Here is a 13,918-nt window from a genome sequence, read left to right on the forward strand (position 1 = left end):
AAAAATGCCTTATATCACTAGCAGTTACAGAATTCGACACTGCAATGGGTCAGGAATTACATCAAAATAGCCCTTTAGATATTTGGTATTTCTAATACTTTTATCAGCTTAAACCAGAAAATCCATAATTGGGTATGAAAATAAATGTTTTCAAGTCTTTTCTGATCAGCACAGAAGATTCAGGCTTTAGCCTTGATTTATGCATCATTGCAAGCATGCTTGAAATTCCCAGGTCAGGCTGCTTTCTGGGGAGTTGCACTTGGTTGGCTTCATGAAGTCAATGGGCATATTTGGTTGCCAGATTTCAGCTTACCTCCTTAGCTTTTATTGCACAGTGTCTTTTGTGTTTGAGCCAGCTATTTTGCATGCTGCCAAACCTTTACTGGGATGGTGCTTTTCACAGTCAGATGATGTAACTTCTTAGGCAGTCAGTATCATACCCTCTGACCAGGTTCTTTTAGATATTCCACATGTAGAGAGTGTAATGTTTAATATCAAATTTACTTATTGTAAGACAGTTGATGTTACACAGGATTCCTGATTTCTGATTTTCTGGTACAAAGTATAGTGAAAAGGCAATACACTCAGTGTGGTGCAAAATATACTGAAGGAACAATTCAGATAAAAGTTCTACCTAGCAAAATCTAGCAATTCTGATATACAGTTCAATTACAATACCAATGTGATTCCTGTTACTGATTTGTATAATATGCTCACTGTAATGACACTGGGCATCCCCAGTCACCAGGAAAGTGATATAGCACCAATTCTGCTACTATTTCTTGAATTTTTTTGCTAAGAAAGGAGATCAAGCTTATTTGCTTTTTCTTTGTGAAAAATGTTCACATCAACTTAGTAATTTTGGAATTCCATCCTCCTCTAAATTAAGTACAATATTCATTGCTCCTTATGTTCTGATTTTAATCTCTTATGTTCCCAAGTACAGCAATATAAATTCCTGTAAAAAAGAATATCTGACAGGAGAAAGTCCCTTAATCTAACAGATGAAAGTCTAGTGATCCAGTGGCTGGAGGTTGAAGATAAATACTAGCCAGTTTGAAATTACAGACATGATTTTTTTTCTTTTTTTCTTTATTTCAAGAGAATAGCTAATAATTTGAGCATCTCCAGGTGGTTGGGGATAGTGAATTTGGTATCACTGACAACCTCAAAGCAAGGTTGTGTATAGGAGTGACTCAGACAGCTTTTTTTAGCCATGTAATTTAATGGCCAAATTAAGCAATCCATCTCTCTAGATTTCTCTAAAAGCACTGCTCAAGACAAGAGGGATTCAAAGCAGAAGTCTTACAGCTGATCTAAACAGCTCTCCTCAGTGAATTTGTTTCTATAAAAATAGAACAGAACAGAACATAACAGTTAAAAGGGAACTAAACTATCTACAATGACAATTGCCTGGCAACTGCAGGGCTGACCAAAGTTAAGGCCTATTATTAATGGAATTGTCCAAATACCTCTTAAACATTGAAAAGCATCGGGTATCAACCACCTCAAGGCAACCTTGCTGTAGCACTAGTCTAGTCTACATTTGGATGGACAGAGACTACGAGACATCCCATTTTGACCAGATTGTCATAGAAATGTGCTCCCTCCCACCCTTTAGCATGGTAGAGGCAGTGGGGTCATGTGTGCATGCACCCCTTCTGATCTCAATGGCTTTGTAAGGCTCCAGTACAGATGGAGAAGCACAAAGCTGTCCTATTCTGCACTGCAGGGGACAGCTGGAATAGGCACTGCAGAAACAGGGGGCAAATGTGGGCCAGCTGCAAGCCATGTTTTCCATGAGTGTTACCAGGGTGTCCAATGCTGCCTCCTCAACCCAGGCTGACTCAGTGTCAATGCTGACGCTACCAGAAACCTCAAATTTGTGGCTGACAACAGCCAAGCTCTTAAATTTTGTGGTCCCCATGCCTGCTAGTATACCAGTTCCCTCTCCAGATCTATGATACATGATGGAGATCTCTTGCTCCTCTTATCTCTATGCTTCCACACAGGACCAAATTACACTCTTTTTCTTTGTTAAACGTCTAAGCTGTAAGCAAATAATGAGAACCTGTTTGGATGGACTGTGAAGGCTGTAAAAAAGTGCATGTCTTCCTCCTTTCTGTGGCATAGATATCAGTCTGATTTTCTGCATACATCTGCCTTTTGTGGCCATCCCCACTGTCTCAGCACTGTGACATGCTGACGGTGAGCCAAAGCTAGTCCTTTGATGAAAAACCTTTAGCTAAGCCTTCCCCAGGTATAACAGGATAGATGGGAGGAAAGAGAGTAACTGAGCATTTCTGTCTTTATTAGAGCATGACACTAAAGGCAAGGTTTAATTTTTAAGCTGAGAGGTAAATAATGCACCAAAAATACTTTCCTCAAGAGTGAGGAAAAGTCAAACCACAATTTAAACTTCCAGTAGTTCCATGTGACAGCCTGGATGTTTGGAAGAAGGTTAGCTAGTGAAAAACAGACTAGATCTCTTGCGTGCAATGAACTGTGATGGTTGACAACAGCTGAAGATAGGCAATGATGGTATAAACATAACAGATGTATATTCTGCCCTGAACAAAGTTGTTTCTGGCTAAATGGAGGGCAGTAGGAATATAACCCTTTTCTTTTTTACATTTCATAGATTGGAAAGGCAATGTGGTAAAAAAACAAAACAAAAGATACGGAGCAGGAGAGAAGAGCACAGAGGAGGCCCACAGGGAAAGAAAAATATTAAGACAACGGAGTGAGGGTGAACCTGGAAAACTTTGTGCCAGTGAAACAACAGATGGGCTATAATTTTAGCGAGTTGTCCCACAGATGGTTCAGCAGATGGATTCTGCTAGGTTCATACAGCTTAGGTGGAAATATCAGCTGCTGATCTTGACAGGCAGGGCAGCTTCAGCAGAGAAAGGATCCTTGTTTTGCCTTGCTTTGTGCACGTGCTGTTCTAACACAAACTGGCAGTGCAGGGACAATGCTGAGTGTCACAATATTAGCCAGCCTTTGCACTCTTTACATGCCACTTAGCTTCAGATTTTCTCTCAGTTTTAGGAAGCAAAAAGTTTACTAGAATTAAGTTTGCCACCTCATTTCTGCCAGCCAGTGAAGTGACAGATGGTGCTCTACGGAAAACAAATGATGCCTCTATATTGTGCTTATTTCTATTTATAAAAAAGACTGTCATTCTGGGTGGCAGCTTTGGCAGAATATAACTTCTCTGAAGGATGGACCATCTTCCCACCTTACACTGTGGGGCTAGATTCTCAAATGGCCTATAAGTACTAATGCAATAAAGGGGAACTAAAGAACAACTATATTCCTAAAATATAACAAAACAACTAAATGTTTGTCATATTCCTAAAATATAACAAAACAACTAAATGGATGTCACAGATCCAATAAATTGAGGCCAAACAAAATTTATTGTTCAAACTCCACTAAAGTTCCATCAACATTCAAAATAAAAGTCTGCCTTGCCTGAGTGGCCTTGCTTGATATGCAACCATTCATCTTAGAAATCCTGGTCTCCCTTTTCACAGATCATTATCCTGATCTGGGCTAAATGATCTACTTGCTGGTTCCACTTTGCAGTGCAGGATTTGTCCTGTCCATGGCCTTTTACCTATCCTGCCTTCAAAGGTTGGGGTCTTCCTGTTTCTAGGAGACTCTTCCAATCCTCCGTTCTCCATACTTTTGTATGACCTAATTCTCATTTGTTAGATTCCCACTGACATATCCATTTCATAGAACCCTTGTAGGTTATGTAAAAATCGGAGCAAATGGCAGCAGCACCACTTTCTGCAGCCAGCAGTAGAACTCACAATTCTTTCACCTGTGTACTGCCTTCACCCTCTTCCTCCATCATCTTTCCAGTGCCAATTTCTAATGCTATTACTTTCTATCACCACCTTAATCACACCTGATGAGCAGATGCTTTGGTAAATTATACTCCCTCTGTGTCCAAGCCTGCAAAGGACTCAGGTGCTTCTTTAATAGGAGAAGGCTTACAGGGTTGACTTAGTAAACCTGGGTCTGGATATATGGTTTGCTGCAATTACTTTTAACAGAGTAATTGACTAGTTCCTTCTAAGTATGCATAAAATTTCCAAACTGTGGTCTCTTGAGCTACTCCCTGGGGAGTAGATGATCCATTAAGGACTGTATTCAGAAGCGGAAAAGGACCCTGTACTATAATATCTTGTGGTGTGTGTAGTTTCTGAGCTTCCTTAACTGCTCTAGTGAGGGGAAGGATCCCCTTTTCCCAATCAGAGTACTGTTCCGTTTCTTTAAATGAGACAGAATAAGATAGTAGAGGCCTGGCTGGTCCTTGTGGTCCCTTTTGAAAGACACCGCAATATGAAGTATGAGTGGCAAATTCTCACTCTACTCTTAATGGATCCTGTGGGCGCAGTGGACTTAGTCTCTGACAAGCTTTGAGCTCATTTTTCAGAGTATTAAGGACTTTTGTAAGTTACAAAGTCCTGAGCCACACCTTATTTTTCCAAATCAAGTTGTACAGTGGGCAAGCAATTACTGAGAAACCTAGTATATGTCTTCTCCAATAATCTAATGTGCCTAGCAACTGTTGTAATTCTGTTTTATTGCCTGGTGTTTGTCCCCTCTTGGTGCCTGATAGGGTATCATAGAATCATAGAATAGTTAGGGTTGGAAAGGACCTTAAGTTCATCAAGTTCCAACCCCCCTGCCATGGGCAGGGACACCTCGCTCTAAACCATATCACCCAAGGCCTCGTCCAACCTGGCCTTGAACACTGCCAGAGATGGAGGATTCACAACCTCCCTGGGCAACTGCAACAGCTCCTGCTACCCACCAAGCCCCTAAGAATTTAAGTTCTTGTCCGGGACCTTGGTATTTGGAGGGTGGAACATTGAGTCCATTTTAATTCAATAGGTTCCAGATGGCTCCAGCCACTTGCCCCACCTTTCCTTTATTGTCCCCACCAATTGGGATATCATCTATATACTGATATATGTGGACATCTGCTGGCACTTCCACAGTATTGAGAAGCTTGCCTAAGGCACTGTGGGCAACAGGAGGGACTATTTATACTTTGTGGGATTTGGTTGAAGGTATACTGCATTCCCTTCCAAGAGAAAGCAAACTGAGATTTGTCTTCTTCCCTTAGGGGAACCATAAAAATCATATCCTTAACATCTAGAGTGGACACCCAGGGGTAAGCAGCAGCTTGTATTGCTGTCACTACAGAGGTTATGCTTAAGACAGCAGCAATCTATAGTGGAGTACTCCAATTTCCTGTAATCAGTTGTTAAACACCACTACCCATCAGCCTTATGCACTGGCCAGACTGGAGAGTTATAAGGGGACTGCATACAACATATAACATGTCTCTTCTCTAGACTTCATTATTTCAGAGATGCCTATTTGGCAGCAGTTGGCAATGGATATTGAGAGACACAGGTTATTCTAGACTGTGATAGTGCAGAGGCAGTCTGCAAAAGTCCCACACAAGGTGCTTCAGCTGCCCTGCATCCAGAACTCCACACCCTACCATTGGGTAGATATCACTGTTTGCCTGCCAGTGTGCCAGTCCTAATGCATTTTCCTTGTGAGGACTTAGAACCACTTCCACAGCTATTATCTTCTCCCCAGGTAACCAGAACTGAGTCTGAGCTAAAGGGAATTTTTCTGCTACACCAGTTACCCCCACTGTATTTATAGCTTTTCTTGGTGGTTTAATTCTTCACTTCACTTGCTGTTTAATAAAACCACTAATTTGGGCCCCGTATAAATTAAAAATCCCAGAGTTATCCACTTTGGCCCCATAGGGATATGTCTAGAGGGCTCCCCAGCAATGGACCATTGGCAGGTATTCACCATGCTAGAAACCTAAAAAGTTTCTAGCTTTTTAAGCCCTTCTGGTCTTACTGCAAAGGTGTAAAAGGGTTAAATGCACTATCACTGGGGGAGCAGTTGCCTGTCTGTCTGGGGTCCGAATCACTCCCCCTGTCAATGCCACTCGTTTCCGGATGTGATCGGGGGGGTAGACCATATGGCCCCGTTCGGGACACACCTACCAGGAATGCTTTTTGCCAAAGATCATTTCTTTCTGAATCTGCCCCTGTCCATTTTTGTGCAGTTCTGGATCCTGGGGGATGGTGGCAATCAGGCCGGCCCGTGGTTTGTGACCGGCCGGCTGGATGCTCCTGCTCCCTCCCCCACCACTCTCCGGATCTGCCCAGGCCATTCCGCACCCGTGGGCGACTATATTGTATAACATCTCCGCCTGAGTGAAAATGTGCACTGGGCAGCTATGCCTGAATTCTCTCCATAAGAGACTGAACTAATGTTTTCAGGGCATCTGGTAATCTTCTGAGGACGAGTCTGAGGTGGCTCGGATCTACCAGAGCGGCCATTGGTACTTAGTGCACATACATCGTTTGGATGCAAGCAGCTGCTTGTACTCCCTCCTGTAGCTCGGACAGCCCTTTCACTTCCAGTGACTGGCTGTCTCTCTCCCGGGCTCTACCCCCAGGTCAATAAGCCCTCAGGTGTTATCGAGTGATTGCACACTGGTCCGTTGTTCAAAAACACTCCTGGACCCCAAAATCTGCTTGCTTCATCGTCACTTAACAGTACCCGATCTGCCCCCATCAGAGACACTCTCGACAAATACTTAATTTCCGTTCACCCAGGTTGCACAAAAATCTGCAATTCAGTGAGCTCAGGTTCTGTCCAGGGAATTGTGCAGGCCGTGATTTGGGGGCTTCTGCCTTGTGGACCTTATCTATTCTAATAAGAGCTTGCACATTCCTTTTCTCCAACTCCTCCACCTCTTCAGAACTGCTCTCATCAGAATGTCCCCAGATATACTCATCCCAATCCTGCATGTCTGTGCCCTCAATCAATTTCCAAATTTAGACGGTACTGGGATTTATTTTTTTTTCTTTTCCTGTGCCAGTATAATTTCAGTTTCTTGTTCTAATAAACACATTTGCTCTCTTTCTCTTTTCAATTCCTATTCCTAACAGTTCATCTCCAACTGCTTCCCCAAATTATTCCTTATGAAATAGGTCTGTGCCTGTACCAGGCATGTGCCTAGGATGGTGCACACACTCTCTTTACCACCTCCCTCATGTCTACAGATCTGTTCGAGTCTCTCTAGAACTGCTCTCGATCCAACCACTTCTCCTTTGCCAACTGTACACATGGGGGAGAAGGGACACATCCCTACCTCCATAAGAATTCCTCTGTGAACATCCTGCCGACTAAGCCATTTTAAATGTCATGGAACCAATAAATTGAGTCTAAATGAAATGCATTGTCCAAACTCAATTAAAGCTTCACCAACATTAATTACAGATTCAAGAGGTCACATGGATTTGTCACTGCACTGATGATTCTTAAACTTTATGGCCAATGATTCAAAATGTGCAATCGCTTTCAACCTAAGGGGTTGCAAAATGTGCAAGGGCTCTCAACCTAAGGGGTTTTCCTGGATGGACTGCAAGCCCACCACTCCAAGGAAGACCAATTCCAAACAGCTGCTCAGGGGGCTCATTTTATACCCTGGTAGAATCTGATCTGTGGTCAAATATGCACATGTAGCCCCCCCATAGGCTCAGGACCCAACTTCCTGCCCCTCCACCTGCCAACCACTACCATATGCGTGGGACAAGAGCTGCGCATGTGGGAAGCTCTTCTGGGCTCTGGTCTATGGGGGAAAGTTTCCATGGGCTTTGCTCAGGTCTTTGTCAGGGCTTTTTTCAGGACAGGTGTATCTGCCACAGTGGAACATGGGGATATGTAAGAAAGAAATTTTTGACCATCTTTCTCCTCAAGTACATCTATCTGATTGTAAAGGCTGTCAATCCCTTGTTACTTTATCATAATCCAGGTTTTCACCCAGAAGGTCAAACCTGACACACAGGTGTATATTGATGTCTTCTTGCCACTTGAAGGTGATGACAGGCAAGAGTCTCAAAACCAGTGTTGACTCAATGCCAAAGCAAAGTGCACTTTTGTGGCCTCAAGACATCAGGCATTTGCATAAGTCACTTTCTCCAGCATTTTTAAATTCTCTCTTGCTCCCTCAAATTTATCAGTGCTTCAGAAATTTTGATGGGTTGAGGAGGCATATGTTACACATGACTACTGGATGCACTCTTCTTTATCATGTGCCTTGAAGGAGAGAGTAGCTATGCTGTATTTAGATTCCAAGACCTAGGTGTTTAAGGTAGATGGGTGCTTAAGCGTATAGATTGGCTCCTAAGGGGAATTTCGGAGGATGCTGTGAGTCAAAATGCCATTGAAAAACTTCATTTCTGAAAACTCTCATTAGGTTTTTATCTGAATTTTTAGACATCCAAAATTCCATGTTTGACTAATACAGTATTCCATTATTCCATAAAAAGATATTAGCATAGATTAAGAGCATGATTTTGCTTTTATGATGACAATGTTTTCTCTGTTTCTCTCCTCACTAGACTGCACATAAACCTGTAAACAAAAGGTCCATAGCAGCCTTTGATCAATTCAGAAAGGACAGGGAAAGTGTTAAAGCTTGACTGCTTTAGCTCTCTGCCCCTGTTTAGAAGCTCTAGCAAACAGAGACTATATTTAACCATTAGTCTGTCTTGGGAGATGAACTTAATCTGAATATTATAGCTAATGTATGCCAGCAGAAAGACTTTAACTGAAAGAATTGTTTACTTTACAGCTTTTTTTTATGAGCAAGAACCACTGTCTCTTGCGCACACCCCAGGAAGAAGAGACAAGGTTTTATGACTCCACAGTTTCTTGAAAAAAATGCTTTATTGGGTTTTAAATCTTGATTGTGTATTGTGGCTGCTCTGTCAAGTGTTGAAGATACCTGGTCTCCTAAAGAATGGACAGGGAGGCCAGGTGTGCAAAAATACCATAAATAAACAGTTCAAACAGGCAATTAACAACCCTTTCCCCATACCTTCTGCTTTTCAGCATATCTCCTAGGAATGACAAAATATTTCTTCTTCTTCACTGATTCAACAGCATGGAAATTACAGGTGTGACCAGAGAGGCCCTCCAAGAAAGAGTTGGTGCTAGATCTCCCTGACTTGTGATAACATGTCTTTGCCGTGGATTTTCTATAAATAATGCAAACATTTATGCTGACTCTGTGCAAGTAATTTTGAAGTAAAATGTGGAAAAAACAGTTTAAAATGCCACTGAAAAAGTGTGGAGTTTAAAATAAACTACAAAAGAGAGCAGTGTGTCTACTGTCAAATCAAATGATTATGCAAACAACCTTGAAGGGACTTGCTCACCAGTTCTGAGGTGAGGATTTACACCTTGATGTCGCTTTACATTTGCCAAGGTGGACCCAAACTCAATTTCTTTTTCGTCCTTTCTCCTGCCCTGTTCTAAAGAGAATAAAATGAAACATTTGAACATTGTGTACAGTTTCAAGCAGCTGCAAGTCAAGAAGAGGCACAACTGATTTCCAGCACAAGTTTTTGTTTTGCCATTGCAGCCCTCTCTTCTTTGCTCTGCTTCTTTTTGCTTTTCCTGCAAAAACTTATCAGTCATTTGGCCCTTTTCCCTTCCCCTCCCCAATATATATATTGTCATTTTCCAGTTTCTTAATGAAGTCTCTTAATTATTCAGACATGATGGAAAAGAAAATTGAAGAACACATAAGTGGCTAAGAAGAGTTACCTACTTTTTAATCTAAGGTATACTTACCACTAATAGTTAGCAACCTAGCTCTTCCTTTGAAACTCCCTTGTTTTAAGAGAATTAGCTAGTGGATGAGGGGGAAAAGAAACATTTAATTCCAAAATACCCATTCAGGTCCAGCTGTATCGAGGTAAATGTGGCACCAGTCCACAGAGGGAGCTTTACTTGGTATATCCAAGGTGGCTAAGAAAGAAGGCTGCTCCTACTGACCTTAAATAAATATGCCTGTTCAACAACTAGAAAACACAAAATGTCCCCCTCCTCTTAATGAATATTTGTTTTAACAAAAGTGAGGATATAGGACAAAGCACTTGGAACCAAATATTTTTATGAAATAAATTTCATCCATAATTTTATTTTGCCTCTTATGCCCCAATATTTTTTAAATTTTTACTCACACAGTACCATCCTCCTTCTTTCTTTCTCTTCAAAGTATCTCACTGCACAATAATGGACAACTGTAGAGATAACTTCACGCTTCAGGAGAAAAGAAGCTCTAGCTTTTACAGTGCAAAGAAATGTCCCCTTTAATTTCTGCCAGTGGGAAATACATGGAAGCTGTGTGCTCTTTTTCAAGTATTAACACTGTCATTTTCACTTTGAAAAGAAACAGCCTCCACGTCAAGCGTTCAAAGGGCGATTTTTCAATGGCAAAGTGACTTTCTCTCAGAAAGCCAAGCAGCTAGCGTGTGGTCATGGTGTTTCAACTGGCAAGTGTCACGAATTGCTAAGATGGGGCCAGAAGCTGTTGCAGTTTTGAAGCAGAGCACCACTAGAGCCTCAAAACCTTACATTTAAAATGCTTGCCAGCTGAAATGTTTTTGTTCGAACATAAAGCTACTGAGAAGCAGAACAAGGCACAAACACTGAACCACTAACCAGAATGGTTTGACTAAACCTTACATCTGTTAAAAACCATGAATTTTGGAAAACATTTGTTCTTCATGTGCCAAATGGAGAAAAATGAACCTGAAAACTAACAGAGACCTGACAGTGCTCCTCCCCAAATTGCAGTTATACAGTTATCCTGCTGCTATATTAGTGTATTTGAGTACAAGGAGAGCATATGACTAGCAATGCCAGGCATTTGGCATGCAGCCTGCCAGGATGTAGAGGAGTTCGTGAAGATCCAGGATGCAAGAACTGGTCCTTTCAGTCCATAATTACTGAGACACTTGCAGCCTTGCTTTGCAAACGTCTCAAGTATGGGTGAGAAAAGAGCTCTCTTTTATTTTAAACAGGAAGGAGACAAAAAAAGACTCTGAAAGGGTTCTCCATGTAAAAAGTCTTGTAGCACAAAAGTCCCTTAATGTTCCACAGCATATCATTCAGCCAAGCCTTTTAGTGGCTTCTCCTGATGGCTTTTGAGGGTGTCAAAACTTGCCACCTTTTTTTTTCCCCAGGTCTCAGCTATTTGCTAGTTGGATGTGCTGGCAGCTAGCACATGGTTGGAAGTTTGATCTTCCAAAGTAATTGATCTTCCAAAGTAATTATATCTCAGCTATTTGCTAGTTGGAGGTGCTGGCAGCTAGCACATGTCTGGAAGTTTGATCTTTCAAAGTAATTATAGCTATTTAATTTTTTTTGTGTGTGTGATCAATCATCCAATAGTTATATAGAACAAACTGTGGGTTGTTTCTTTTTTCAGAAGCTGTATTTTGAAATAAAATTTTTAGATGAATTATGCTTCTATGTCATTAACAGCAAAAAAACATAAAAAAATAAAAACCAAATCCCTGGGCACCTCAGAAACCCTGTATCCAGAACAGTCACAAAAGGAGACAGTTATAGCAGTGGACAGCAAAATCCTTAAGGGAATATACTAAGCCATTGTGGCAGTGGTAGCAAGCAAAGGAAGGCAAAGAACTCCCTAAAGTGGTTTTTCAGAAGGACATCTTCATGGTGGAAGAGTGTCAGCTTAAACTGACAGCTTTGCTTTTATAAGTTCTTTCTTCTAAGTTAGTTGCCAATGTCTCGGATTCCTTTTTCCTGTTTTGTTCTTTTCTTTATAGCCATTTCCTGTCCTTGTTTGCTTCTTTCACAAATGTTGCCATTTTGTCATCCTTCTCAATTCCTATTTCTTATTTACAGCTGTTACACTTTCGGCCATTAGTCCTGAGGCAGAGGACTGCTTTACATAGTGCTAGAGCCAGAAAGTCTGGTATCCTCACAATCATAGACGGAGGTAGATTCCCAGAGGTAAAAGAATTGCTGGGCACTAAGTGCTTTGTTACTTTCTTTTATGCAAGTTCATATGCAATCCCCTTCACCGTGATATACAGGAGGTTTTAATAAATGCATTAAGACTAATATCACCAAGTACAGAGACAGTTGCTAGGGATACAAACAGCAGGTTACAGAGCAATGTTTTTCAGTCTGTGGGTTCCTAATATAGTTTCTTTTGTGGAGTGACCTGAGGGACAGATGAGAACGAGGAAGGAAGAGGCAATTTGAACAACAGTGATTGCAAAGTGATGAAATTCAGAAATCTGACCAGGGAAGGATAAGACACTAGATTTATTAAAAAGCAGATTTCATATACAAATAATTGGTAACTAAGGTCTCTCAGGAAAAAGAAGAGAGTAGGTGATTTGGCTCCTGTAGTAAAACACATAAAGGCAAGTTCCTCAACACATAAAAGGGAAATGTTAATAAATATGACAGCAGTGGATGTCTTCAATGGCTTGAAAATCAAAGAAGTACCATACAGAAAGCAGAGCTAGTACACATCTGAGGATGGGTATAGCAACAGATGAAAGGATAAAACCTGTATCATGCAAAATGAGTTCTGAGTATCACTAAGCATGAAAATCAGCAGGAATTTGATTGTGTGAATGCAACTAACATGCTCAGAGGGCAGGGACACGTTACTGGATAGTGAGAGAGTCAAGAGTTAATGGAGCAGGCATGGAGAAAGTGAAGCACTTTTCAAGAAAACAGCTAATTCTGATCAGATACTTAAGCATGTGAGAGTGGTGTTCAGCTCATGACCATTTACATTTTGTTCCAAACCATGCAGATTACTAACTTGAGTCCATTTGCTAGATGGGATTTCAGCAGGGCTGTCTCTGATTCCTACCAAAGCAAAAACGTGATGAGAATAGCCACATTCTTTCCAGATACAAGGCACTGTAGGACAGTAGCAGCCATAAATGCAAACCTACAAGTAAATTAAACATATTGCTCACCTCTGCAGTGTCTTGGGCTATGGACAGGAAACAGGATATTGGGTCAGACCCACAACAGAAAAGGAGTGAGGTGTGTTGACCCAGGCACAGCAGGGAGATATTAAGCCTTCAGAGGTTTCTTCTACATATTTATGCTGTTTGTTCTCTCTCTCTCTTTTCCCTGGGTGCAAAATGATGCCTCCAATGTTTTCTTATGCTTTATGTTATCTGGGTTGTATGTTTCATTATTGATAATAAGATCTATGATGTATACCTTACATCTGGGATGGCCTGGAGTTTATTGGGTTTTTGGTTGGTTATTTTTTTGAGGTCTAGGTTCCCAGCCAGCTTTTTCAAGTATTTTACATCATAATATGTATTTCTCACGAGCTATCTGCAGCACTATCCAAGCTGAGAGAGCTGGGTTAGAAAAATGAATCCACTGTGGAAATTGACAGATCTACTTCCAATGTCCTTTTAGTTTCCGTTGAGAATAGGATTATAGCTCGGGCCACAGGCATTTCAGAAACTTGTTCAAACCAGTGGCAAATTACAAAGCAGTCACTTTTACCCCTGCTATGCACCAGTACTGCTAGTGACAATGGCTACATAAGAGGAAAAGCATGACTGCTTCTTCTTGAGGATGGATTCCTTAAATTCTACAGATGTTTGCCACTTACCTGTTAAGCCATAACAAAACGCTGGTTATTCTCCACCCTGCTGTTATGTGTTGTGTGTTGCCTTTCCAACTCCAAGCCCTTTGTAGTGAGACTGAAGCTTTCTGTGTATATTTTCAACCCATGCACTTTGGTGCTCTGAATTCATTAGTCTTTGGATATATTATCTGTGTAATGCCATAGCTTGTGACTGCTGATGTAAGCACAACCAATAGCCACATAGCCGCAGGGCTCATGATGACTGTGCCTACACCGTGCAGAAAAGGACAGAAATTAAGGTTTTGTATAATACAGGGAGAAGGCATGTTTGGAGCTGAATTATTTTGAATTTGATTAATTCTAGAACACTGACACGTTGGCCATTCAAGACACCACACA

The sequence above is a fragment of the Neopsephotus bourkii genome, unplaced genomic scaffold (assembly GCF_033783945.1).
Source record: "Neopsephotus bourkii isolate Nb327-2 ecotype Australia unplaced genomic scaffold, CSIRO-AGI_Nbou_v1 NB_1490, whole genome shotgun sequence".
NCBI lineage: Eukaryota > Metazoa > Chordata > Aves > Psittaciformes > Psittacidae > Neopsephotus > Neopsephotus bourkii.